Raw genomic sequence first — 26983 nt, forward strand, 5'->3', positions numbered from 1 at the left:
CAGGCTCTAGAGTGCAGGCTCAGTAGTTGTGGTGCACGGGCTTAGTTGTTCCGCGGCATGTGGGATCGTCCCAGACCAGAGCTCAAACCTGTGTCCCCTGCATTGGCAGGTGGATTCTTAACCACTGCGCCACAAGGGAAGTCTCTATAAATGTTTATGTTAAAAAAACAAAACAAAACACAGGAAAGTCTCCAATCAAGAATCTAATTTTGCAACTTAAGGAACTAGAAAAAGAACAAACTAAACCCAAAGGTAGCAGAAGGAAGGAAATAATGAAAACTAGAACACAGAATAAACACAATAGAGAATAGAAAACAGTGAGGACTTCCGGGGTGGTCCAATGGCTAAGACTCCATGCTCCCAATGCAGGGAGCCCAGGTTCGATCCCTGGTCAGAGAACTAGGTCCCACATGCCGCAACTAAAAGATCCCACATGCTGCAGCTAAGACCCGAGGCAGCCAAATAAATAAATACTTTTTTAAAAAAAAAGAAAATAGTGAAACCAAAGTTGTTCTTCAAAAAGATTAATGAAATTGACAAACCTTTAGCTAGATGGACTAAGACAAAAAGAGGGAAGACTCAAATTACTAAAACCAGAAATGGAAGTAGGGACATTTCTAACAATGCTAAAGAAATAAAAAAGGACTGTAAGAGAGTGCTATGAACAGCTATACACCAAAAAAACGGAAACCTAAGTGAAAGAGACAAATTCCTAGAACACAAAACCTACTAAGACAATCATTAAGAAAAAACCTGAGGGAGCCGGTGCATCAGTTGCTGGTGGGAGCACAGCCTGGGAATGGGGGCAGGGAGGCAGCTCTCTACCCATACTCTTCTAGGTCAGTGATGCACTGCAGCAGCTGCAGGTCCTCCTGACGGCAGGTGAGCACGTGACCAACTCGGCCTTCCACACCAACTTCAACCACGTGTGGCTGTGCCTGCTGGGGCACATGCGCTGCCCGGCCGCACATGGTCCTGACCAAGGTGCTGTGTGACCAGGCACTCCACGTGCCCCTGGTTGTCTCAGCCTTCTACACCCATGTGAATACTCTCCAGAGAAAGAATGACATAATTTTGGACCTGGAAAGCAATTCTAGAATTCATCTGAGCGGTCCATGATGTGCTAGCCTTTTGTACAGCTGACCAACTTCCGCTTGTTCCTGTTCACTGGAGAAAAGTTTTCACTGGACTCTGGTTTTCTTTTGCTTTTCACAACAGAGTGGTCATGGCACACTGAAGTCAACTTTCACCTTCCTTAATATAAAGGAGGCAAATGCAGTTGAAAGGGCCCCAGAGAAATGAGAAGTCAAGAACTCCCTATAACTGACTTTTTTTTCCCCTTAAATACAGTGGATTGCCTGCAGGTAAAATACTCTGCTTACCAGTTATGTGCTCCATTTTGAATAATTACTATTCCATAGACCCAACTGTTTTTTAATTAGCAATGATAACTTTAAATTTTATTCAGTCTTTTCTGCCATTCTAATCTGAAATTATTACTTTTCTAATTTTTTAACTTCTTTAATATTTTTGTTTCTCTAATACTTTGGTTAATATAACCATGGCAACATGATATTTTATAATCATTACTATTTCTATTCTAATATTTTAATGCCAGTTGATTTAACAAACCCCCTTTTGACTATATACATCTCCCTTCTAAAATCTCAGGTTTCTCCTAAATACGTTTGGGTCAGATTACCTTTTATACCAAAAATAGTGCTTATAGTAAATTTCTATTTGTACAAAATTCAGTCAAGAAGAAGACTGAATAACCAGATTTTCCCCAAAATACTGTATAATAATTTATTGTTATGCTTATACTAAAGTTCTGCAAGTACATTTTGTATCCAAAAAAAAAAAAAAAGAAAGAAAAAGAAAAATCTGAATAGTAAGGAGATTGAATCAGACATCAAAAACCTCCCAAAAAACAAAATTCTAGGACCAGATGGTTTCACTGGTGAATTCTACCAAACATTTGAATACCAATTCTTCCCAAAAACTGAAGAGGAGGGAACACTACCAAACTCACTTTATGAGCCCAGTATTACCTCGATACCACAACCAGATTAGGACACTACAAGAAAAGAAAATTACAGGTCAATATTCCTGATGAAAACAGATGCAAAAAACCTCAACAAAATACTAGCAAACCAAATTCAACAATATGTTTCAAGGACCATATAAAATGATCAAGGGGGATTTATCCCTAGGATGCAAGGATAGTTCCACAGCCCCAAATCAATGTGATACACCACATTCACAAATGAAGGATGAAAAACAAATAATCATCTCAATAAAAGCAGAAAAAGCATTTGACAAAATTCAACATCCTTTCATGGAAAAACTCACATCAAAATGAGTACAGAGGAAACATACCTCAACATAATAAAGGCCATATATGACAAGCCCACAGCTAACAACATACTCAATGGTGAAAAGCGGAAAGTTCTTCCTCTAAGATCAAAAGCAAGAGAAGGATGTCCACTCTCACCGCTTTTATTCAACATAGTATTGGAAGTCCGAACCACAGCAATTAGGCAAAAGAAAGAAATAAAAGGCCCGCAAATCTGAAAGGAAGAATTAAAACTGTCACTGTTTGTAGCTGACATGATATTATACATAGAAAACCCTAAGAGTCCAGTTCAAGATGGCAACATAGGAAGATCCTAAACACACCTCCTCCCACAGACACACGAAGTCTACAGCTACATATGGAACAATTTCCTCTTAAAAAAACAAACTAAAAACAAACCTAAGAACTGGCTGAGTAACTCACACACGAGGAAAACAAGAAAGAGATCACATCCAGGTGTGTAAGAGAGGCTGAGAAACAACCTTCCCGTAAACCCCACCCCTGGTGTGGCGACTCACAGTCAGGTGGGAACTCAAAACCTGGAGCTTCACCCTGAGAGGCAAAGGGTTTGAACCCCACATCAAGCATCCCTAGTTTTAAAACCTGAGAAATGAGGGAATTCCCTGGCGGTCCAGTGGTCAGGACTCCTTGCTTTCACTGCTGAGGGCCTGGGTTCAATCTCTGGTTGGGGAACAAAGATTCTGCAGCTGCATGGTGCAGCCAAAAATTAAAAAATAAAATAAAACCTGAGAAATGGGCCCCCAAAACATTGAGCTTTGAAAACCAACAGGTCTTACATCCACAAGAACCACAAGGCTATAGGCAACTGAGAAACGGCTCTTTAACACCTCATGCACTTGGACTCACCCACCCCAGGGACCAGCACAGAAGCATCCAATTTAGAGTTGCCCAGACTTTACGTGAAAGAGGCTCATTTGCTGGTCTTGGAGCACCAGCCCGAGGGGCAAGCATCTAGTACCCCCACAGGTGGAGGCTGACAGGTGCCATGTTTGCGTTTTCTGTCTTGCTCCAGTTGGTGGGCACCATTTTTTAAAACTCTACTAAGCCTTTTTTTCTGGCAAGAGCTTTTACACATGCTTGGCGCCCCAGTTTTTAAAGCTGCTGCCCAGAAGATGCTCCTTGATCACCTGGCTTTGGAGGCCAGGAGGCTTGCATTCCTGAGTCTCATGGGATTGTAACACACAGAGAGAGAGTTTTTGTCAGACTACCACCACCTCACACTGTGCAGACAGCAGATTGAAACACACCCCAAGTCTTTTCTGAGAAAGAGGCCTAATTGCTTGTCCGGAAGCTTCAGTCTGAGGGGCAAGCTTCTGGTTTGGCACACATCTAGGGGCCTATGGAGGTGTTCTCAGGGAATGGATGTCAGTGGACACAGTCTCTGTACTCTTCCTCTCCCTTGATCCAGCTCACCGGTGTCTCCCATAAAGGAGCTTACACCCATGCTTGGTGCCCTGATTTTTGCAGCTGCCACCAAAGGACACTTCTACATCACCTGGCTCTGTGACCGGTGGGGCTCACACTTTCAGTCCCACAGAACAATATATCTTTTCATACTTTAAAAGCTGCTGCCTAAGGGTCTGGCATCTAATCAGCCTGAATCCGGGTGCTGACTGACTCCTCTCCTTGCAGAAACTGACAGGTCTTGGAACATCCTCAAAGACTGGAAGCTATTTTTTATAAATTTATTTATTTATTTATTTCTGGCTGTGTTGGGTCTTCGTTGCTGCTCATGGGCTTTCTCTAGTTGTGGCGAGCGGGGGCTACCCTTTGCTGTGGTGCACGGGCTTCTCATCACAGTGGCTTCTCTTGTTGCGGAGCATGGGCTCTAGGCACACGGGCTTCAGTAGTTTTGGCACACGGGCTCAGTAGTTGTGGCTTGCCGGCTATAGAGTGCAGGCTCAGTAGCTGTGGTGCACGGGTTAGGTTGCTCCGCAGCATGTAGGACCCTCCTGGACCAGGGCTTAAACTCATGTCCCCTGCATTGGCGGGTGGACTCTCAACCACTGCGCCACCAGGGAAGTCCCCAAAGACTGGAAGCTATTAAAAACAAAACAGGCTGCTTGGATAATCACAAAGGTTTGAGAGACAATGAACAGCTAGGGCAGGATTGAATGATAAGATTCATCTCCTACATGAGGCCACTCCTTCAAGACTGGGAGAGGTGGTTATTTCATTTACTGTATAATAACTAACACAGAAAGTAAAGCAAAATGAGGAAAGAGAGGAATATGTTCCAACTGAAACAACAAGAAAAAAAACACAGGGAAAAAAACTCAATGAAACAGAGATAATTACTTTACCCTAAAAGAGTTTAAAGTAATGATTATAAAGATGCTCATCAGGGAGCTCCCTGGTGGTCCAGTGGTTAGGACTTGGTGCTTTCACTGCTGTGGGCCCAGGTTCAATCCCTGGTTGGGGAACTAAGATCCCACAAGCCATGCAGCAGGGCAAAAAAACAAAAATAAAACAAAACTCACCAGACTCAGGAGAAGAATTGATGAACTCAGTGAGAAATTCAACAAAGGATACAAAATATAAGAAAGTACCAAATAGAAGTTGGGGGGCTGAAAAGCACAATAACTGAACTGAAAGATATACTTAGAGGGGTTCAACAGCAGACGAGATGAAGCAAAAGACAGGATCAATCAACTCGAAGACAGGGCAGTGGAACTCACCTAATCAGAACAGCAAAAAGAAAAAAGGAAAAAACAAAGTGAATTTAAGGGACTTATGGGACATCAAGCAGACTGACATTTGCATTACAAGAATCCTAAAAGGAGAAAAGACAGAGCAAGAGGTGGAAATTATATTTGAAGAAATAATTACTGAAAACTTCCCTAACCTGGGGAAGGAAAACAGACTTTCAGATCCAGAAAGCTCACAGAGTGCCAAACAAGATGATCCCAAGAGACCCACACCAAGACACATTATAATTAAATAACAGAAGTTAAAAACAAGGAGGGAATCTTAAAAGTAATAAGAGAAAAACAACTTTTATGTATAAGGAAACCCACATAAGACTATCAGTAGATTTTTTAGCAGAAACTTTGCAGGCCAGAAAGGAGTGGCATAATATTCAAAGTGCTAAGAGGGAAAACTCCCAACCAAGAATATTCTACCCAGAATATTTATCATTCAGAAGTGAAACAGAGGTAGTCTTCCAGACAAGCAAAAGCCAAAGCAGTTCATGACCACTAAACAAGCCTCACAAGAAATGTTAGAGACTTCTTTAAGTTGAAAAGAGTGCTAATTAGTAAGAAGAAAACATGTGAAGGTATAAATTTTACTGGTAAAGTAAATATATAGTAAAGGAGATGGATTAATCACTTATAAAACTAATATGAAGGCTAAAAGACAAAAAGTAGTAGAACTAACTGTAACTACAGTAATTAGTTAAGGGATACACAAGATAAAAAGATGAAAAATGTAACATTAAAAACAAAACTCGGAGGGAAGAGTTAAAATATACCATTTTATAATTCATTCAAATAAGTTGTTATCAACTTTAAAATAGGCTGTTATAAATGTAAGTTGCTATATGCAACCCACATGGTAACCACAAAGCAAAAACCTATGGTAGATAAAGACAGAGGAATATAAGCATACCACTAAGAAAAAATCATCACACAACAGAGAGAGAAAGCAAGAAAAGAAAGTAACAGAGATAAACTACAAAACAGCCAGAAAATAATGAACAAAATGACAATAAGTACATACCTATCAATTATTATTTTAAATGTAAAAGACTAAATTCTCCAATCAAAAGACACAGTGATTAAAGCAACAGAGATCCTAAATGACACAACAGAACAGTTAGACTTAACTGATATTTTCAGGACATTACATCCCCCAAAAAGCATAATACACTTTTCAAATGCACATGGAACATTCTCTAGGATTGACCACATACTAGGGCATAAAACAAGCCTTAACAAATTTAAGAGTATAAAAATTATTTCAAGAATCTTTTCTGACCACAACAGCATGAAACTAGAAATCAACCACAGAAAAAGAAATGAGAAAAAAACAATTACATGGAGACTAAACAACATGCTACTAAAAATCCAATGGGTCAGTGATGAAATCAAAGAAGAAATTTTAAAATACCTTGGCAAATGACAATGAAAACACAACTATACAAAACCTGTGGATTCAGCAAAAGCAGTTCTTAGAGGGAAATTCATAGCAATACAGGCCTTCTTTAAGAAACAAAAAATATCTCAAATAAACAACCTAACCCACCACTTAAAAGAACAAGAAAAAGAACAAACAAACCCTAAAGTCAGCAGAAGGAAGGAGATAATAAAGATCAGAGAAGAAATAAATAAAATAGATTAAAAATAAAATAGAAAACTCTCAGCCATGTGAGAATACAGTGAGAAGGTGGCCACCTACAAATTAGGAAGGGGTTTTCACCTGACACAGGATTTGCTTGTACTTTGATCTTGTACTTCCCAGCCTCTAATAGAACTGGGGGAAATAAATGTTGTTTAAGTGGAAAAAAATAGAAAAATCAATAAAACCAAGAGTCGGCTTTTTGAAAGGGTAAAAACTATTGACAAACCTCTGGACAGGCTCACCAAGATGAAAAGAGAGAAGACCCAAATAACCAAAATAAGAAATAAAAGAGGAAAAATCAATTGATACCACAGAAATACAAAAAAACATAAGAGACTACTATGAACAATTACATGCCAACAGATTCGAAAACATAGATGAAATGGACAACTTTCTAGAAACACACAGCCCACCAAAACTGAATCAAGAAGAAATAGGTAACTTGAACAGACTGACTACTAGAAATGAAATAGAATCTGTAATTTAAAAACTCCCTACAAACAAAAGTCCAGGACCAGATGGTTTCACAGGTGAATTCTACCAAACATACAAAGATCCCTCTCAAAGTCTTCCAAAAGACTGAAGAAGCGGGGACTTCCCTGGTGGTACAGTGGTTTAGAATCTGCCTGACAGTGCAGTGGACATGGGTTCAATCCCTGGTCCAGGAAGATCTCATATGCCGCCACAACTACTGGGCCTGTGCGCTAGAGTCAGCGAGCCACAACTACTGAGCCCATGTGCCACAACTACTGAAGCCTGCATGCTCTAGGGCCCGCATGCCGCAACTACTGAGACCCACACACCGCAATTACTGAAGCCCGCACGCCTAGAGCCCATGCTCCGCAACAAGAGAAACCCCCGCTTGCTGCAACTAGAGAAAGCCCATGCACAGCAATGAAGACCCAATGCAGCCAAAAAATAGATAAATTAATAAATTTTTAAAAATTTGACATCCGGACTTCCCTGGTGGTGCGGTGGTTAAGAATCCCCCTGCCGATGCAGGGGACAAGGGTTTGAGCCCTGCTCCGGGGAGATTCCACATGCCGCAGGACAACTAAGCCTGTGCGCCACAACTACTGAGCCTGCGCTCTAGAGCTCACGAGCCACAACTACTGAGCCCACGTGCCACAACTACTGAAGCCCACGCACCTAGAGCCCGTGCTCCAGAACAAGAGAAGCCACCACAATTAGAAGCCTATGCACCACAACAAAGAGTAGCCCCCACTCGCCACAACTAGAGAAAGCCTGCGTGCAGCAACAAAGACCCAAAACAGCCAAAAATTTTTTAAAAATTTAAATTGGTAGGAAAGAGGTAAAACTGTCATTATACGCAGATGACATAACACTATATATAGAAAACCCTAAAGACTCCACACAAAAACTACTAGAACTGATAAATGAATTAAACAAGGTAGCAGGATACAAGATTAACATACAGAAATCTGTTGCATTTCTTTACACTAACAATGAAATATCAGAAAGGGAATGTAAACAATCCCTTTTACAATTGCATCAAAAATAAAATACTTAAGGAATTCCCTGGCAATCCAGTGGTTAGAACTCAGTCCTTTCACTGCTGGGGCCCGGGTTCAATCCCTGGTGGGGAACTAAGATCCTGCAAGCCATGCATTGTGGTCAAAAATAAATAAATAAATAAATAAATAAAGATTGAACAAATGACAGCAGCCTCGTTTTGAAAAATATTTTTAAATAAATAAACTAAAAGAGGAATAAATCTCACCAAAGAGGTGAAAGACTTATATGCTGAGAACTACAAAATTAATAAAGGAAACTGAAGATAATTCAAAGAAATGGAAAGATAGCCCATGCTTTTGGATTGGAAGAATTAATATTGTTAAAATGGCCATACTACCCAAAGCAATCTACAGATTTAATGTAATCACTATCAAAATACCTGTGACATTTTTCACAGAACTAGAACAAATAATCCTAAAATTTATATGGAACCATAAAAGACCCAGAATTGCCAAAGCAGTCCTGAGGAAGAAGAACAAAGCAGGAGGCATAGCCCTCCCAGACTTCAGACAGTACTGCAAAGCTAATCAAAACATCCTGGTATTGGCACAAAAACAGATATACAGATAAATGGAAGAGAATAGAGAGCCCAGAAATAAATCCATACACCTTTGGACAGTTAATCTTTGACAAAGGAGGCAAGAATATACAATGGAGAAAAGACAGTATCTTCAGCAAGTGGTGCTGGGAAAGTTGGACAGCTGCATATAAATCAATGAAGCTAGAGCATACCCTTACACCATACGCACACACACAAAAAAACTCAAAATGGCTTAAAGTTTTAAATATAAGACAAGACACCATAAAACTCCTTTAAGAGAACATAGGCAACACATTCTCTGACATAAATCATACTAATGTTTTCTTAGGTCAGTCTCCCAAGGCAATAGAAATAAAAGCAAAAATAAACAAATGGGACCTAATCAAAATTGTAAGCTTTTGCACAGCAAAGGAAACCATAAACAAAATGAAAAGACAACCTACAGACTGGGAGAAAATATTTGCAAATGATGTGACCAACAGGGGCTTAATTTCCAAAATATACAAACAGCTCCTGCAATTCAATAACACAAAACAAACAACCCAATCGAAAAATAGGCTCAAGACCTTAATAGACATTTCTCCAAAGAAGACATACAGATGGCCAATAGGCACATGAAACGATGTTCAACATCACTAATTATTAGAGAAATGCAAATCAAAACTATAATGAGATATCACCTCACCAGTCAGAATGGCCATAATTTAAAAGTCTACAAATAACAAATGCTGGAGAGGGTGTGGAGAAAAGGGAACCCTCCTACACTGCTGCTGAGAATGTAAGTTGGTACAGCCACTATGGAAAACAGTATGGAGGTTCCTCAGAAAACTAAAAATAGAATTACCATATGAACCAGCAATCCCACCCCTGGGAATATATCCAGACAAAACTATAATTCAAAAAGATACATGCACCCCTATGTTCATAGCAGCACTGTTCATGATAGCCAAAACACGGAAGCAAACTAAATGTCCATCAACAGAGGAATGGGTAAAGAAGATGTGGTATATATATACAATGGAATACTACTCAGTCATAAAAAAGCAAAACAAAATAATGCCATTTGCAGCAACATGGATGCAACTAGAGAGTATCATACTAAGTGAAGTAAGTCAGAAAGAGAAAGACAAATACCATATGATATCACTTATATGTGGAATCTGAAATACGGCACAAGTGAACTTATCTACAAAACAGACACAGACTCATAGACATAGAGAACAGACTTGTGGTTGCCAAGGGGTAGGGGGGAGGGAGAGGGACAGACTGGGAGTTTGGGGTTGGTAGATGCAAACTATTATATTTAGAATGGATAAACAACAAGGTCCTAATGTATAGCACAGGGAACTACATTCAATATCCTGTGATAAACCATAATGGAAAAGAATATATAGTTTAAAATAAAATAAAACTCCTAGAAGAGAACATAGGCAAAACATTCTCTGTCATAAATTGTACTAATGTTTTCTTAGGTCAGTCTCCCAAGGCAATAGAAATTAAAGCAAAAATAAACAAGTGGGACCTAATCAAACATAAGCTTTTACATACTAAAGAAAACCATAAACAAAACAAAAAGAAAACCTACAGACTGAGAGAAAATATTTGCAAATAATGTGACTGACAAGGGCTTAATATCCAAAATATACAAACCGCTCCAACAATTCAATAACAAAAAACAAACAACCCAACTGAAAAATGGGCACAAGACCTAAATAGACATTTCTCCAAAGAAGACATACAGATGGCCAATAGGCACATGAAAAGATGCTCATCATCACTAATTATTAGAGAAATGCAAATCAAAACAACGAGGTGCCACCTCACACCAGTCAGAATGGCCATCATTAAAAAGTCTACAAATAGGGACTTCCCTGGTGGTCCAGTCAGTAAGACTCCACTTTCCCAATGCATGGGTCCCGGGTTCGATCCCTGGTCGGGGAACTAGATCCCACATGCATGCTTCAACTAAGAAGTCCACATGCCGCAACTAAGACCCTGCATAGCCAACATAAATAAATAAATATATTTTTTTAAAGTCTACAAATAATAAATGCTGGAGAGGATATGGAAAAAAGGGAACCCTCTTACATTGTTGGTGGAAACGTAAATTATGTAGCCACTTTTGAAAAAAGTATGGAGGTTCCTCAAAAAAATAAAACCAGCAGTGCCATATGATCCAGCAATCCCACTCTTGGGCATCATATATCTGGACAAAACTATTATAATGCAAAAAGATATATGCACCCCTATGTTCATAGCAGCACTATTTATGATAGCCAAGACATGGAAACAACCCAAATGTCCATCGACAGATGAATGGATAAAGAAGATGTGGTATATCTATATCTACACAGATACAGATATATAGATATACAGTGGAATATTACTCAGCCATCAAAAAGGATGAAATAATGCCATTTGCAGCAACATGGATGGACATAGAGATTATCATACTAAGCACAGTAAGTCACAAAGAGAAAGTCAAATACCATATGATACCACTTATATGTGGAATCTAAAATACAACACAAATGAACACATCTACGAAACAAAAACAGACTCACAGATATAGAAAACAGACTTGTGATTGCTAAGGGGGAAGGTGAGTGGGGGAGGAAAGGATTGGGAGTTTGGGATTAGCAGATGCAAACTATTATATATAGGATGGATAAACAACAACTTCCTACTATATAGAACAGGGAACTATATTCAATATCCTGTGATAAACCATAATGGAAAAGAATCTGGAAAGAAATATATATATGTATAACTGAGTCACTTTGCTTTACAGCAGAAATTAAACACAACACTGTAAATAAACTATATTTCAATATAGTTTTTAAAAAGACATAGTGGCTAACAGCAACAACAAACACAGAAAATAACAAGCGTTGAGGGTATGGAGAAATTTGGAACCCCTGCATGCTGCTGGTGGGAATACAAAATTGTTTAGCTGCTGTGGAAAACATATGGCAATTCCTCAAAAAATTAACCATAGAATTATCACATGATCCAGCAATTCTACATCTGGTATATATCCCAAAGAAATGAAAGAAGGGACTCACAAAGACATTTGTACACCCATGTTCACTGCAGCATTATTCACAACTGTCAAAAGGTGGAAGCAAATCAACTATACTTCAATCAAAAAAATATTTTTTTAAAGGTGGAAGCAACCTAAGTGTCTGCCATCAGATGATAGATAAATAAAATGTGGTATATCCATACAATGGATTATTTAGCCTTAAAACGGAAGGAAATCCTGTCACATGCTACAACATGAATGAATTTTAAAGATATTATGCTAAGTTAAGTAAAATAAGCCAATCACAAAACAACAAATACAGCTGACCCTTGAACAAAGAGGGGGTTAATCCACATATAACTTATAGTCAGGTCTTTGTATCCATGGGTCCTCCAAATCTATTGGATTCAACCAATCACAGACCATGTAGTAGTGTAGTACTTACTACTGAAAAATATCTGGGTGTAAGTGGACCCATGCAGTTCAAACTTGCATTGTTCAAGGGTCAACTGTACTGTATGACTCCACTTATAAGGTACACAGAATAGTCAAATTCATAGAGACAGAAAATAGAATGGTGGTTACCAGAGGCTAGGGGGAAAGGAAGTGGGGAATTATTATTTAATAGGTACAGAGTTTCAGTTGGAGAAGATGATGAAGTTCTGGAGCTAGGGAGTGGTGACGGTTGTACAACAACATGAATGTACTTAATGTCATTTTACACTTAAAAATGGTAAATTCTATGTTATATATTTTGTCACAAAAAAGAGTGAAAGAAAAATAAATACATTTTCCAAAAAAAAAAAGACAGAGTGATTAAATGGATAAAAAAGCAAGACCCCTCTATATGCAGCCTACAAGAGGCTCACTTCAGATGTAAGGACACACACAGACTGAAAGCGAAGGCATGGAAAAGATACCCCATACAAATGGAAACCAAAAGATAGGGTAGCTATACTCATATCAGACAAAACTGATTTTAAGACAAAGACTAATAAGAGACAAAAAAGGACATTAAATTATGATAGAGGAGTCAATCCAACAAGAAGATACAACATTTATAAATATTTATACACCCAACATAGGAGCACCTAAATATATAAAGCAAATATTAACAGACCTAAAGGAAGAAATAGACAGCAATACAATAATACTGGGGGATTTTAATGCCCCACTTTCATCAATGGATAGATCATCAAGACAGACAATCAATAAGGAAACAGCAACCTTAACACTTTAGACCAGATAAATTTAACAGATATATACAGAACACCTCATTCAAAAATATATAAAATATATTCTTCTCAAATACACATGGAACATCCTCCAGGACAGATCATATGTTAGGCCACAAAACAAGTCTCAGTAAACTTAAGGAGACTGAAATCATATCAAGAATCTTTTCTGACCACAAAGGTATGAAACTAGAAATAACTTACAAGAAGAAAACTGGAAAATTCACAAATATGTGGAGATTAAACAACATGCTACTGAACAACCAATGGATCAAAGAAGAAATCAAAAGAGAAATCAAAAATACCTTGAGACAGGGACTTCCCTGGTGGCGCAGTGGTTAAGAATCCACCTGCCAATGCAGGGGACATGGGTTCAAGCCCTGGTTCAGGAAGATCCCACATGCTGCAGAGCAACTAAGCCCTAGTGCTACAACTACTGAGCCCGTATGCCAAACTACTGAAGCCCGCGTGCCTAGAGCCCATGCTCCACAAGAGAAGCCCACACACCGCAATGAAGAGTAGCCCCTGCTCGCCGCAACTAGAGAAAGACCTCATGCAGCAATGAAGACCTCGTGCAGCCAAAAATGAATAAATTTATTTTAAAAAAATACCTTGAGACAAATGAAAATAGAAATACAACATATCCAAACTTATGAGATGCAGCAAAAGCAATTCTAAGAGGGCAGTTCATAAATGATAAATACCTACATCAAGAAACAAGAAAAATCTCAAACAACCCAACTTTACGCCTCATGGAAATAAAAGAGAACAAATGAAACCCAAAGGTGGTAGAGGAAGGAAATAAAGATCAGAGTGGAAATAGCGACTAAAAAGACATTAGAAATATCAATGAAATGAACAGTGGGTTCTTTGAAAAGAAACAAAATTGACAAACCTTTAGCTGGACCCACCAAGAAAAAGAGAGGTCTCAAATAAAACCAAAATAACAGAGGAGACATTACAATTGATATCACAGAAACACAAAGAATCATAAGAGACTACTATGAACAATTATATGGCAACAAATCTGACGACCCAGAAGAAATGGATAAAATCCTAGAAACCTACAACCTACAAGATTGAATCATGAAGAAATAGAAAATCTGAGCAGACTGACTACTAGCAGTGAGTTTGAATCAGTAATCAAAAATCTCCCAACAGTTGGGAGCATTGGTTGTTTCGCTAGGAAGCGTAGTAGTAAGCGCTAATATCATTCTTCCTAATGAACATACAACCTGGTACCTATTTCATCATGAAATGGATTGTGAAGTGGCACTGCTATCACTTACACTACTACTTTCTGGGTGCAGCATCAGAATGCGTCCAGTTTGGGATCAAGTCAGACATAGACCCACTTAGACAAATATCTTGACCTACTAGTTCAGAAGAGTTGATTTACAAGAGTGGATTCTAGCGTGTAAAGAACATACAGCAACTTGCTTTGGACCAGTCTTACATAAAGGGGTTTGTGGTTGAATGAAAAGAGCTACTAAACCACTCCTCTGAAAAGTGAACCTCACAGATGTTTCTGCTGGTTTCAGCTGAGAGAAACTACGTGGTTTATGAACAAACTCATAGACGTGTTGTTTCACAAGCTTTTGATTTTTTCTGGTAGAAACACCTCTTCAGGGTACCATGTTACTTTTTATCTTCCAGTTCCAAATGGCTTGTCGAGTTTATATCCCTTGTATTGTAGCCGACCCCATGTGTATACAGAGCACACACCTCATCCCATGTGTATCACAAGCAGTGAAGGCACTTGACCCTGAAGCCGGATTCCCACGCAGGACCCAACATTGTCCTGTTGGTTCCCAATTCCTGCACTTGTGGCTTTATTCAATGTTTTTTTTGTTTGTTTTTTCATTTGTTTTGTTTTTTGGCTGCACTGAGCAGCTTACGGGATCTTATTTCCCAACCGGGGATTGAGTCTGGTCCCCAGCAGTGAAAGCGCCAGGTCCTAACGCTGGACCACCAGGGAATTCCCTATTCGATGTCTGTTAAATGGCCTGGTCTTTAATTATAAACAACCACTCAAAAATACAAATGCTTCTGGAGGGGCTGAGAGGCTAGTCGGTTGTATGTAACTGAATATCTTTAATCCTTTCTTTCTCTGTTTGTGGTGAAACAGCTCCACTAAAGGGTCAGGAGGGTGGGGTATGGGAGTAATGAAGTAATAAATAATTGAACTACTAAAAAAAAAAAATCTCCCAACAAAAGAAAGTCCAGAAGCTTCACTGGTGAATTCTACCAAACATTCAAAGAAGAATTAATACCAATCCTTCTCAAACTCTTCCAAAAAATAGAAGAGGAGGGGGCTTCCCTGGTGGCACAGTGGTTGAGAGTCTGCCTGCCGATGCAGGGGACACGGGTTCGTGTCCCGGTCCGGGAAGATCCCGCATGACGCGGAGCAACTGGGCCCATGAGCCACAACTACTGAGCCTGTGCGTCTGAAGCCTGTGCTCCACAACAAGAGAGGCTGTGACAGTGAGAGGCCCGCGCACCACGATGAAGAGTGGCCCCCGCCTACCACAACTAGAGAAAGCCCTCGCACAGAAACAAAGACCCAACACAGCCATAAATAAATAAATAAATAAATTTAAAAAAAAGAGAGAGAGAAATTTAAGCAATACCACTTACAGTTGCATCAAAAAGAGTAAAATAACCTTGAATAAGTTTAACCAAGGAATTGAAAGACCTGCACACTGAGAACTATAGACATTGATAAAATAAATTGAAGACACAAATAAACGGAAAGCTATTCCATGCTCATGGAATAGAAGAATATTTTTAAATGTCCATACTACCCAAAGAAACTGACAGATTCAACGCAATCTCTATTGAAATTCCAATGGCATCTTTCACATAAATAGAACAAACAATTTGAAAATTTGTATGAAACTACATAAGTCCTTGAATAGCCAAGGCAATCTTTTTTTTTTATTTCTGGTTTTTTTGTGTTGGGTCTTCGTTGCTGCACACAGGCTTTAGTTGCAGCAAGCAGGAGCTACTCTTCATCATGGTGCGTGGGCTTCTCATTGCGGTGGCTTCTCTTGTTGCAGAGCACAGACCCTTGGTGTGCAGGCTCAGTAGTTGTGGCTCGCGGGCTTAGTTGCTCCACAGCATGTGGGATCTTCCCGGACCAGGGCTTGAATCCATGTCCCCTGCATGGTCAGGCAGATTCTTAACCACTGTGCCACCAGGGAAGTCCAGCCAAGGCAATCTTCATCAAGAAGAACAAGCTGGAGGCATTATGCTTCCTGATTTCAAACTATATTACAAAGCTACAGTATCACAACAGTAATGGTATTGGCATAAAAACAGACACATAGATCAATGGAACAGAATAGAGAGTGCAGATATAAACCCACACAAATATGGTCAATTAATTTATGATAACATGCCAGAATATACAATGGGGAAAGGACAGTCTCTTCAACAAATGGTGGGAAATGGACTGCCATATTGGGAAAACTAGAGAGTGACGTGCAAAAGGATGAAACTGGACCACTATCTTACACCATACACAAAAATCAACTCAAAATGGTAAAGAGTTGAATGTAAGACCTAAAAGCATAAAACTCCTACAAGAAAAAATAGAGGAAAACCTCCTTGACATTGGTCTTGGCAATGATTTCTTGGATTTGACACCAAAAGCAAAGGCAATAAAAGAAAAAAAACAAATAAGTGGGACTCCATTAAACTGAAAAGCTTCTATATGGCAAAGAAAACCATCAACAAAGTGAAAAGGCAACCTACCAAATGGGAAAAAATATTTGCAAAGCACATATTTGATAAAGGGTTAATATTGAAAATATATAAAGAACTCATGCACTTCAAAAGAAAAAATAATCCAATTAAAAAATGGGCAGAAGAAATGAATAGATATTTTTCCAAAGAAGACATACAAATGGCCAACAGATACTGAAAATGTGCTCTACATCACTAATCATCAGAAAAATGCAAATTAAAACCACAATGAGATATCACTTCATATCTGTTAGAATGGCTAGTATCAAAAAGACAAGAGATAACAAGTCTTGGGAGGATGAGGAGAAAAAGGAACCCTTGTGCACTGTTAGTGGGACTGTGAATTGCAACAGCCACTATGGAAAACCACACTCTTCCTCAAAAACTGAAAAATAGAACTACCATGTGATCCAGCAGTTCCTTTCTGAGTATTTATCCAAAGGAGAAAAAATCACTGTCTCATAAAGATATCTGCATCCCCACGTTCACTGCAGCATTATTTACAATAGCCAAGACATGGAAACAATCTAAATGTCCACTGATAAATGAATGGATAAAGAAGTAGTGGTATATATATAATGGAATATTATTCAGCCACAAGAAAGAAGGAAAGCCTGCCATTTGTGACAATGTGGATGGACCTTGAAGGCATTATGCTAAGTAAAATAAAATTCAGACAGAGAAAGACAAATACTGTATGATCACACTTATACCTGGAATCTTTTTTTTGTTTGTTTATTTGGCTGTGTTGGGTCTTCATTGCTGCACCTGGGCTTTCTCTAGTTGAGGCAAGCTGGGGGTACTCTTTGTTGCAGTGCACGGGCTTCTCACTGTCGTGGCTTCTCTTGTTGCAGAGCACGGGCTCTAGAGCACAGGCTCCGCAGTTGTGGCGCACGGGCTTAGTTGCTCCTCCATGACATGTGGGATCCTCCTGGGCCAGGGATCAAACCCATGTCCCCTGCATTGGCAGGTGGATTCTTAACCACTGTGCCACCATGGAAACCCTATCTTTTAAAAATCTCCCAACAAAGAAAAGTCCTAGGGAATTCCCTGGCTGTCCAGTGGTTAGGACTCCGTGCTCCCACTGCAGGGGGCCCAGGGTTTGATCCCTGGTCAGGGAACTAAGATCCCGCAAGCCGAACAACATGGCAAAAAAAAAAAAAAAAAAAAATCCTAGATCTGACAGCTTCACTGGTAAATTCTACCAAACATTTAAATAAGAACTAATACCAATCCTTCTCAAATTATTCCCAAAAACTGAAGAGGAGGGAACACTTCCTAACTCATTTTCTGAGGCCAGCATAACACTAATACCAAAGCCAAGCAAAAACGCTACAAGGAAACTGCAGATCAATATCCCTTACGAACACCAATACAAAATCCTCAACAAAATACTAGCAAACAGAAATCAAGAGCATATTAAAAGGATTATACTCCATGACCAATGGAATGTATTCATGTAACACAAGGATGGTTCAACATACAAAAATTATTCAATATACAGTAATATGCCAAATCAACAAAATAAAGGGGAAAAAAAACACATGATCATCTAAATTGATGCAGAAAGGCATTTGACAAATTCAGCATCCTTTCATGATAAAAACACTCAACCAAATAGGAATAGAAGAAAACTATCTCAACATAATAAAAGATATGTATGAAAACTCAAAGCAAACATCATACTCAATGGTGAAAGACTAAAAGCTTTTCTTCTAAGATCAGGAACAAGGCAAGGATACCCAATTTTACTACTTCTACTCAAATAATTCTGGAAGTTCTAGCCAGAGCAGTTAGGCAAGAGAAAGAAATAAAAGGCATCCAAATTGGAAAGGAAGAAGTAAAATTATTTCTGTTTGCAGACGATATGATCTCATGTGTAGAAAATCCAAAAGCCTCCACAAAAAAGCTACTGGAGCTAATAAATGAATTCAGCAAATTAGAAGGATACAAACTTAACACACAAAAATCAGTTGCATTTCTAGACACAATGAACTATCTGAAAATGAAATTACAAAAACAATTTCATTTACAATAGCATCAAAAAGAATAAAATACTCAGCAATTAAACAAGGTGGTAAAGACTTGTACAATGAAAAGTATAAAACATTGCTGAAAGAAATAAAAGACAAAAGAAATAAATAGTAACATACTGCATGTTCATGGACTGGAAGACTTAATATTATTAAAATGTCAATACTACCCAAAACAACCTACAGATTCAATGCAATCTCTATCAAAATCCCAATGATGTTTTTTGCAGAAATAGAAAAACCCATTCTAAAATTCACATGGAAACTCAAGGGGCCCTGAATAGCCAAAACAATCTGGAAAGGACAAAGTGGATAGCTCACACTTCCTGATTTCAAAACTTACTACAAAGCTACTGTAATCAAAACAGTGTAGTTTTAACATAAAGACAGACACATAGACAAATGGAATAGAATATAAATAGCCCAGAAATAAACCCTCACTTACATGGTCAAATGATTTTTGGCAAAGGTGCCAAGACCATTCAATGAGAAAAGGACAGTCTTGTCAACAAATGGTGCTGGAGAAACTGGGTATCCACATGCAAAGAATGAAGTTGGGCCCTTACCTCACACCATAGACAAAAACTAACTCAAAATGGGTCAAAGACCTAAATATAAGACCTGAAACAATAAAACTCTTAGAAAAAAATTGGACAAAACTTCACAACATTGGATTTGGCAATGATTTCTTGGACATGACACCAAAGGCACGGGTAACAAAAGAAAGACAAATTAGACTTCGTGAAAATTTTTAAACTTTTGTGCATCAAGAGACGCTATCCACAGAGTTAAAAGGCAACACACAGAATGGGAGAAAATATTTGCAAATTATGTATCTAAGGGATTAATATGCAGAATATGCATAGAACATCTAAAACTCAACCAAAAAACAACCTAATTCAAGAACAGGCAAAGGACTTGGATATTCCTCCAAAGAAGATAAACAAATGGCCAATAAGCACAGGAAAAATGCTCAACATCACTCAGTCATTAAGGAAATGCAAATCAAAACCACAATGAGGTACTACCTTATACCCATTAGGATGGCTACGATCAAAAAAACTAAAAACAACAAATGTTGGTGATGAGGTGGATAAACTGGAAAATTTGTGCCTTTTTGGTGGGAATGTAAAATGGTTCAGCCACTGTGGAAAACAGTATAGCAGTTCCTCAAAATATTAGAACTAGAATTATTATATGATCCAACAATCCCACTCCCAGGTATATACCCCAAAGAATTTAAGGCAGGGGCTCAAAGAGGTATTTGTACACCTATGTTCACAGCAGTATTATTCACAATAGCGAAAACATGGAAGCAACTAAGTGTCCACAGCTGATGAATGGATAAGCAAAATGTCATATACACATACAATGGAATATTATTCAGCCTTAAAAAGAAAGTAAATTCTCCAAATGCTACAACATGGATGAACATTGAGGACATTTCGCTAAGTGAAATAAGCCAGTCATGAAAGACAAATATTGTACGATTCCACTTGAATGAGGTACTCAGAGGAGTCAAATTCATAAAGACAGAAATTGCAATGGTGGTCCTAGGGTGGGAAGAGCGAAGAATGGGGAGTTATTGTTTAAAAAGTATAGAGCTTCAGTTTTACAAGATGAAAAGAAATATGGTGATGAATTGTGACAATGGTTGCACAACAATGTGTATGTATTTAATACCACTGAACCGTACAGTTAAAAATGTTTACGGCAGTAAATTTGATGTTACGTGTATTTCGCCACAATAAGAAAAAAAAAAAACTCTAAAAAGCTCACTATTCTTACTGAGATTCAGCCATTTTTCTTGCATAAACGCTTCCTGAATTGCTGCAAGCCTTTGGTTAATTTCCAGAGTTTGGAAAAGTTAACTCTGACCATTTTTGGCCAGTTTTCTCATTGCTTTTATAGAGGAGAGAATTTTTGGAGATCCTTACTTTGTTGTTTTTGCCAGTACCCATGGCTTTGCATTGTGCATATCCCCATGGCCGCCTGCTTCTACCACTTGGGGAAAAGTAAAGGCTATAATAACCCCAGGCCAGGACTTCCCTGGTGGTGCAGTGGTTAAGAATCCACCTGCCAATGCAGGGGACACAGGTTTGAGCCCTGGTCTGGGAAGATCCCGCATGCCGCGGAGCAACTAAGCCCATGAGCCACAACTACTGAGACTGCACTCTAGAGCCTGTGAGCCAGAACTACTGAGCCTGTGTGCCACAACTACTGAAGCCTGCATGCCTAGAGCCCGTGCTCCGCAACAAGAGAAGCCACTGGAATGAGAAGACTGCACACTGCAACGAAGAGTAGCCCCCACTTGCCACAACCAGAGAAAAGCCCGCGCTCAGCAACAAAGACCCAATGCAGCCAAAAATAAACATTTTTTAAAAAAATGATAATAACCCCAGGCCATTAGGAAAATTCCTGCTGGCTGGAAAGGGCCCCAGCTCGACCTGAAAAGCTCACCTCTGCCAAAGGTGAACAATCAAAGAGGAACCTGTGCAAAGATACTAGATGAAAAAGGGAGGAAAAAAGCAGGACAAACATGAACACGGAAAAACACTTAGAAAATTGTTACCAGAAAGCAGGTGAAAAAATCCCATCAGATATTTCATCTTCAATATTTAAAAAACCAACTCTTCCATGAAACCAGAGCCCCAGGATGAGAGTAAAAAGATGTATGAGCACTGCATAAAAAAGGAGCAAAATGTGAATTGGCAAAACCCAGGAAATAAGTGAAAGAAAGAAAATTAAAGCAACACAGAAGAGAAGATGAAATTGGAAAGTATCACGGGAAAAGAGAGGCTGAGACACACAGAAGAGGATTTAAAGGACCGGTCTTTGAAGAGTGAGCAAGATGAAATGAAAATACTTAAACAGGCTTAAAAGGAAATAATACACATGGCAAATGGGCAAGAGAGAATATACATATATATAAGTATACATACACACACACATATATATGTTATTGGCATCCCTAAGGAAGTAAATCCAAAGACGGACTTAAAAACAGAATTCTGGGACTTCCCTGGTGGCGCAGTGGTTAAGACTCCACACTCCCAATGCAGGGGGCCCGGGTTCAATCCCGGTCAGGGAACTAGATCCCACAAGCATGCTGAAACTAAGAGTTTGAATGCCACAACTAAGGAGCCAGCAAGCTGCAACTGAGGAGCCCTCGAGCTGCAACTAAGACCCGGTGCAAAAAAATAAATATTTTTAAAAACCCCAACAGAATTCTGACACGGCTTCTGGCAATGAGGAAACACATGAAACAAGTAGAAAGGCCAGGTCCCATTAAAAGGTGATATAAATGGTGAACATTTCCAATGCTGGCAAATTTGCTGGACTTCAAAGATAAGAATCCTTCAAACCAAAAAAAAAACCACAATCCTTTGAATCAACAGGCAAACAGATCACATCGCATCAGAAATATGGCAGGGCTCACATGACCCTACACCTATAGTCAGTGTTGGATGACAGTGGAGCCAGCAAGGCCTCAAAATGCAGGAAAAAGCAAACATTACCTAAGACATTTATACGCAGCGCAAACAGTTTTGTACATGCTCAAGGACTATTGTTCTCAGAAGCCTTCCTGAGGAAAAGACTCAAAGGTGAAATTCAGCCACCCGAGAGGGAAAGTCAGAACAGAAGATCTGGTGTAGCAGGTCTCCTGTGATGACCCGGCAGAGGACTCCTGCCTCTGTGTTCACTGCCCCATTTCATACCCCAGGTGGATCATTTTAACACCCCCTTCTCCATAAACAAAATTATTTTCAGTAATAATCATGTTCTAATCAGTAATCATTTTCTTGACTCATTCTTCAGTTTTAAAATAGCTATTAAAAAGAATAACTTCAAAATTTAAAAATATTCAATCAAGCAAAGTATTTCATGTACGAAAATTTGTGTTGACCAAATATATACATATACGCGAGTGCACACACACACACACACACACACACCTTGCAGTTTACACTCAATTTCGCCATTTAAAATTTTAAACACAAAATAAAAACTTTAATTGATCACATAAAGACTGACAGAATTAAAATTATATCAGTTCTGTTTTATAATTTTTACAACCACTATGCCATCATTGTTTATTTCATATTCACTAATTAAATGCAGGAATACACGGTACAGCTGAAGTGAGCTTGAAGGATTTCAAAGCTCTAGGTCCCTACTTTCCTAATGAATCTATGTAACTGAGTTTACATGGGTGTGTGTTGGGTCAGGGGGAGGTTTCCTATTATATCAATTGAGAGTTCTCCAAATTAGCTTCCATGTAGACTATAAAGCATAAATAATAAAAATGTGCTCATTTGAAGCACATGGTTTTTTACTGAAATTCAACAATGACCAAAGCAATTGTAACGAAAGATTTGGGGAGGTTTACAATAAAAAGCAGACAAGCTATTAGGTTTTATCATTGTTTGTAAAATTCTCTACATCTGTCTCATCAATTTCACATTTTGCAACCTTGCTATGATCTAAGAAAGAAGTCACAGGTAGAAGAGTAAAAGTGGGCAGTCATTAAACAGGAAAAACAGTCCCTATTATATATTCAGGCTAGACCACCTACATCAACACAAGGTAGAATTAGAACAACAAATCTCCACAGGCCATGCACTCCCTTAGCGCCAGCACCTGGGGCTGACATGCCCACTGCCCGCCCTAGTCCAGCGCTGGAATCTCCCCAGTCCTCCTCCTGCCCTTGTTACTTGACCCTGGAAACTCACTGCTCCAGATGCCCAACCAGGAGGGTACTCACGCTTGGAGGCGCTGCCCTCTGGGTCAGGTACAGACAGACACTGACACACGTGCGGTGGAGAAAGGTGTCCCGCTGGCTGCTCCAAAGATCCATGCAGGGGCAAGCAACAAAGCCCAGAAGACACTGGAACCGAAGACAATGGTGAATAAGGACACGAGCGTCATGGCCCAGCAGAGAAGTGACAAGATGCCGCCAGAGAAAGCGGAACGAGACCTGAAATCAATGAGCCAGAAGAGGTTCCACCTATCGGAAGAGGCCAGCAGTCTGATTGCCTACAAGCTGAAGGGTATTGGTGCTTCAGAATTTGCAAATTGTCCCGGCCTGACAGCCAAGGAGAGGGCAGCTGTTTTTGATCTAGAACCCGTGGTTTTCACCAGGCACCTGGGAGCCTATAATTATGCTTTATTGGGAATTGGTGCATTTGCCATTTTCTTCCAGGGAACTTTCTTTTCCGTCAAGAGTAGAAGATATCAGAGGACTGAACAACGGGCTCCGCAGAAATCTTTTTCTTAATAATAAAATAAGTTATTTCAAAATGTCGATTTATGACCCAAAGTGCAAAACAGCTATAATCTCTTTTGAAGAAAATAATGTACAAAAGGAGAATTCACCTGAAGAGGTGCCTGGGCTTTACAATGCACTCTTCTAGAAGGCTTGAGGATCTGGATCAAATGCAGGGGGGTAAAATCTGCTTGTCTGTGGGCTGGGGTGTGGGGTGGAGGGGGCAGGGTGGACGGGCGGGGGAGGAGGAGCTGAGGGAAAAGAGAATGTAAAGGAGATAGGGGAAGCTTGTAACAAGGAATTTGGTATAACTTTAGCAAGAAAAAGAAAAGCCCTTAAAGAAACAAAACCGATTAGAAAGAAGATGAAGTCTGAATGCCTTCAAATTCTAGAGAATAAAAATACCGGATTTAAGAAGAGCACGGAGCAGTTATCATGGGAAGCTTCAGATGAGAGCAACATTCCAAGCCTTCCGCCGACTCCAGAAGACTTCGTGCAAGAGTGTCCCCTACTGGCCAAACGGTGCAATCACAGGGGGGCTCTAAAACCTCGGACTCTAGGCCCCACCCACTTCCAGAGAGCCTCACTTAATGGGTCTTAGGTGTGGCCTGATTGTTGGGATTTACAACTCCCCAGGTGATTCTAGTGAGCAGCCAGGATTGACAACCAGAAACTCTGACTTCTGAAAAAGAAATTGAAATTTTGGTTAATTGCATTATACAGCTGACAATGACAGGATGGCAATGCCTTAAAGCTGGAAAAGGCCATGAACAAAATTCTGGTTAAAAAATACTGTACTTGAGCTGGAAAAAACTCAAATGTTCATCAACAGGAGAATGGACAACCAATCTGCTCTATCCACACACTAGGATACCACTCAGTGATAAAAAAGGAACAATCTTATATGGGCACCAAGGATACATCTCAAAAACATTATGCTATGCTGAGTGGAAAAAAAAAAAATCAGACACAAAACAGCACTTCCTATATGGTTTTGATTATGTGAAGTCCAAGAACAGGCAAGATTAATCTGTGGTGACAGAAATCAGAACAGTGGTTGCCCCTGGGGAGCAGAGGTGGGAATTGACTGGGAAAAGCCACAAGACAGAATGTTCTCTATGTTTTTTTGAGTGGTGGCTACACAGGTGCATACATTGTCAAAATTCATCAAACTGGACACTTAATATCAGAGTATTTTTTGCATGTAAATTACACTCAATTTTTTAAAGAGTCCTGTACTTGAAAAAGCGACCATTTCTAATCAAACTGAGTGATGAGGTGTAAGCCTGACAAGAGCTATATTCTGCCACGGAGATGGTGGAGCAGAAATGCAGAACTTTGCAGCGTAGATCAGACACCTTTAAGTACTGCATCAGCAGAGAAAGGAGCTTGGCAGGAGAAGCTGGCTTGAGAAAGAATGAATGGGAGAATTCCCTGGCAGTCCAGTGGTTAGGACTTGGCACTTTCACTGCGGTGAGCCAGGTTCAATCCCTGGTCAGGGAACTAAGATCCCACAAGCTGCCAAAAAAAAAAAAAAAAAAGCATGAATGAACAGGAGGAGAGCAGAAGCTCTTACCTACAGAGGAAGCAAAAAACTTCTAAGCAAAAAGTTCAAGAACGGGAAGGCAAATTACAGAAAGGAGAGAGGGAGAGAGAATGATCAGTCTAATAAAAACTAGACTACTCTTCATGATCAGAAAGTTCATGATGATCCAAGAGCTGCTGTTGCTGCCAAGAGAGCTCTTGCTGGAGAGAAGAAGCAAGCAGGCAGCCTCTGACAGAAATTAATATAAGTAAAACCAAAGACAGCAATGCTTCAAATAACAGTGACTATAAAACCAATTCTAGAAAGATGGGATCATAAAATATTACTATCGAGAGGTCCTCTAAGCCAGACATGGGCAAACTTTTCCCAGTAATGGGCCAGATAGTAAATATCTCAGGCTGTGCAGGACATAGGGTCTCTGTCACAAATACTCAACACTGCCATCATAGCATGAAAGTAGCCATAGACAATACATAAATGAATGAAGGTGCCTATGCTCCAGTAAAACTCTATCTACAAAAACACATCACAGGTCTTTGAAAGACAGGCCACAATGGCTGACTCTCTTCCAGTCAAAAGAGAGTACGAGGGACTTCCCTGGTGGCACAGTAGTTAAGAATCGCCTGTCAATGCAGGGGACACGGGTTCGAGCCCTGGTCTGGGAAGATCCCACATGCTGCAGAGCAACTAAGCCCGTGCACCACAACTACTGAGCCTGCACTCTAGAGCCTGCGAGCCACAACTACTGAGCCCACATGCCACAACTACTGAAGCCCGCGTGCCCAGTTCCACAAGAGAAGCCACTGCAATGAGAAACCCACGCACCACAACAAAGAGTAGCCCCCGCTCGCCACAACTAGAGAAAGCCCACACACAGCAACGAAAACCCAATGCAGCCAAAATAAATAAATTTATTTATTTATTTATTTATTTAAATGAGAGAGAGAGAGAGAGAGAGAGAGAGAGAGAAGGAAAGGAGAAAGGGCCAGCACAACTCAGAGTTGCACACATCACTTTCATTCACATTCAGTGACCAGAACTTAACCCTTGGGTCATAGCAAGCTCCAAGGAAGGCTGGAAGTGTGGTCTACACCATGAACAGCCATGTGTCTATCAAGAATCAGGCATCTGACACCCAAAAAACTAGTAGAGTTAATAAACTAGTTCAGCAAAGTTGCAGGATACAAGACCAATATACAAAAATCGGTTGTATTTCTAAACACTTAGCAATGAACAATCCAAAAATGAAAACGAAATTAAGAAAACAATTCCATTCACAAAAGCAACAAAAAGGGTAAAATACATAGGAGTAAATTTAACAAAAGCAGTACAAGAC

At 39.6% G+C, this 26983-nt stretch overlaps 1 long non-coding RNA gene across 1 annotated transcript in view; it reads right to left on the bottom strand.

The window, feature by feature from the left end:
- LOC307193043 overlaps positions 1-26983 on the bottom strand; it is a 100943-nt gene that overhangs the window by 46724 nt on the left and 27236 nt on the right. The window contains exon 4 of the long non-coding RNA XR_013830212.1: positions 23601-23723. This is a non-coding gene — a long non-coding RNA (uncharacterized lncRNA). The remainder of the gene's footprint in view (positions 1-23600; positions 23724-26983) is intronic.

Source organism: Stenella coeruleoalba (genome assembly GCF_951394435.1).
Source record: "Stenella coeruleoalba genome assembly, chromosome: 10".
NCBI lineage: Eukaryota > Metazoa > Chordata > Mammalia > Artiodactyla > Delphinidae > Stenella > Stenella coeruleoalba.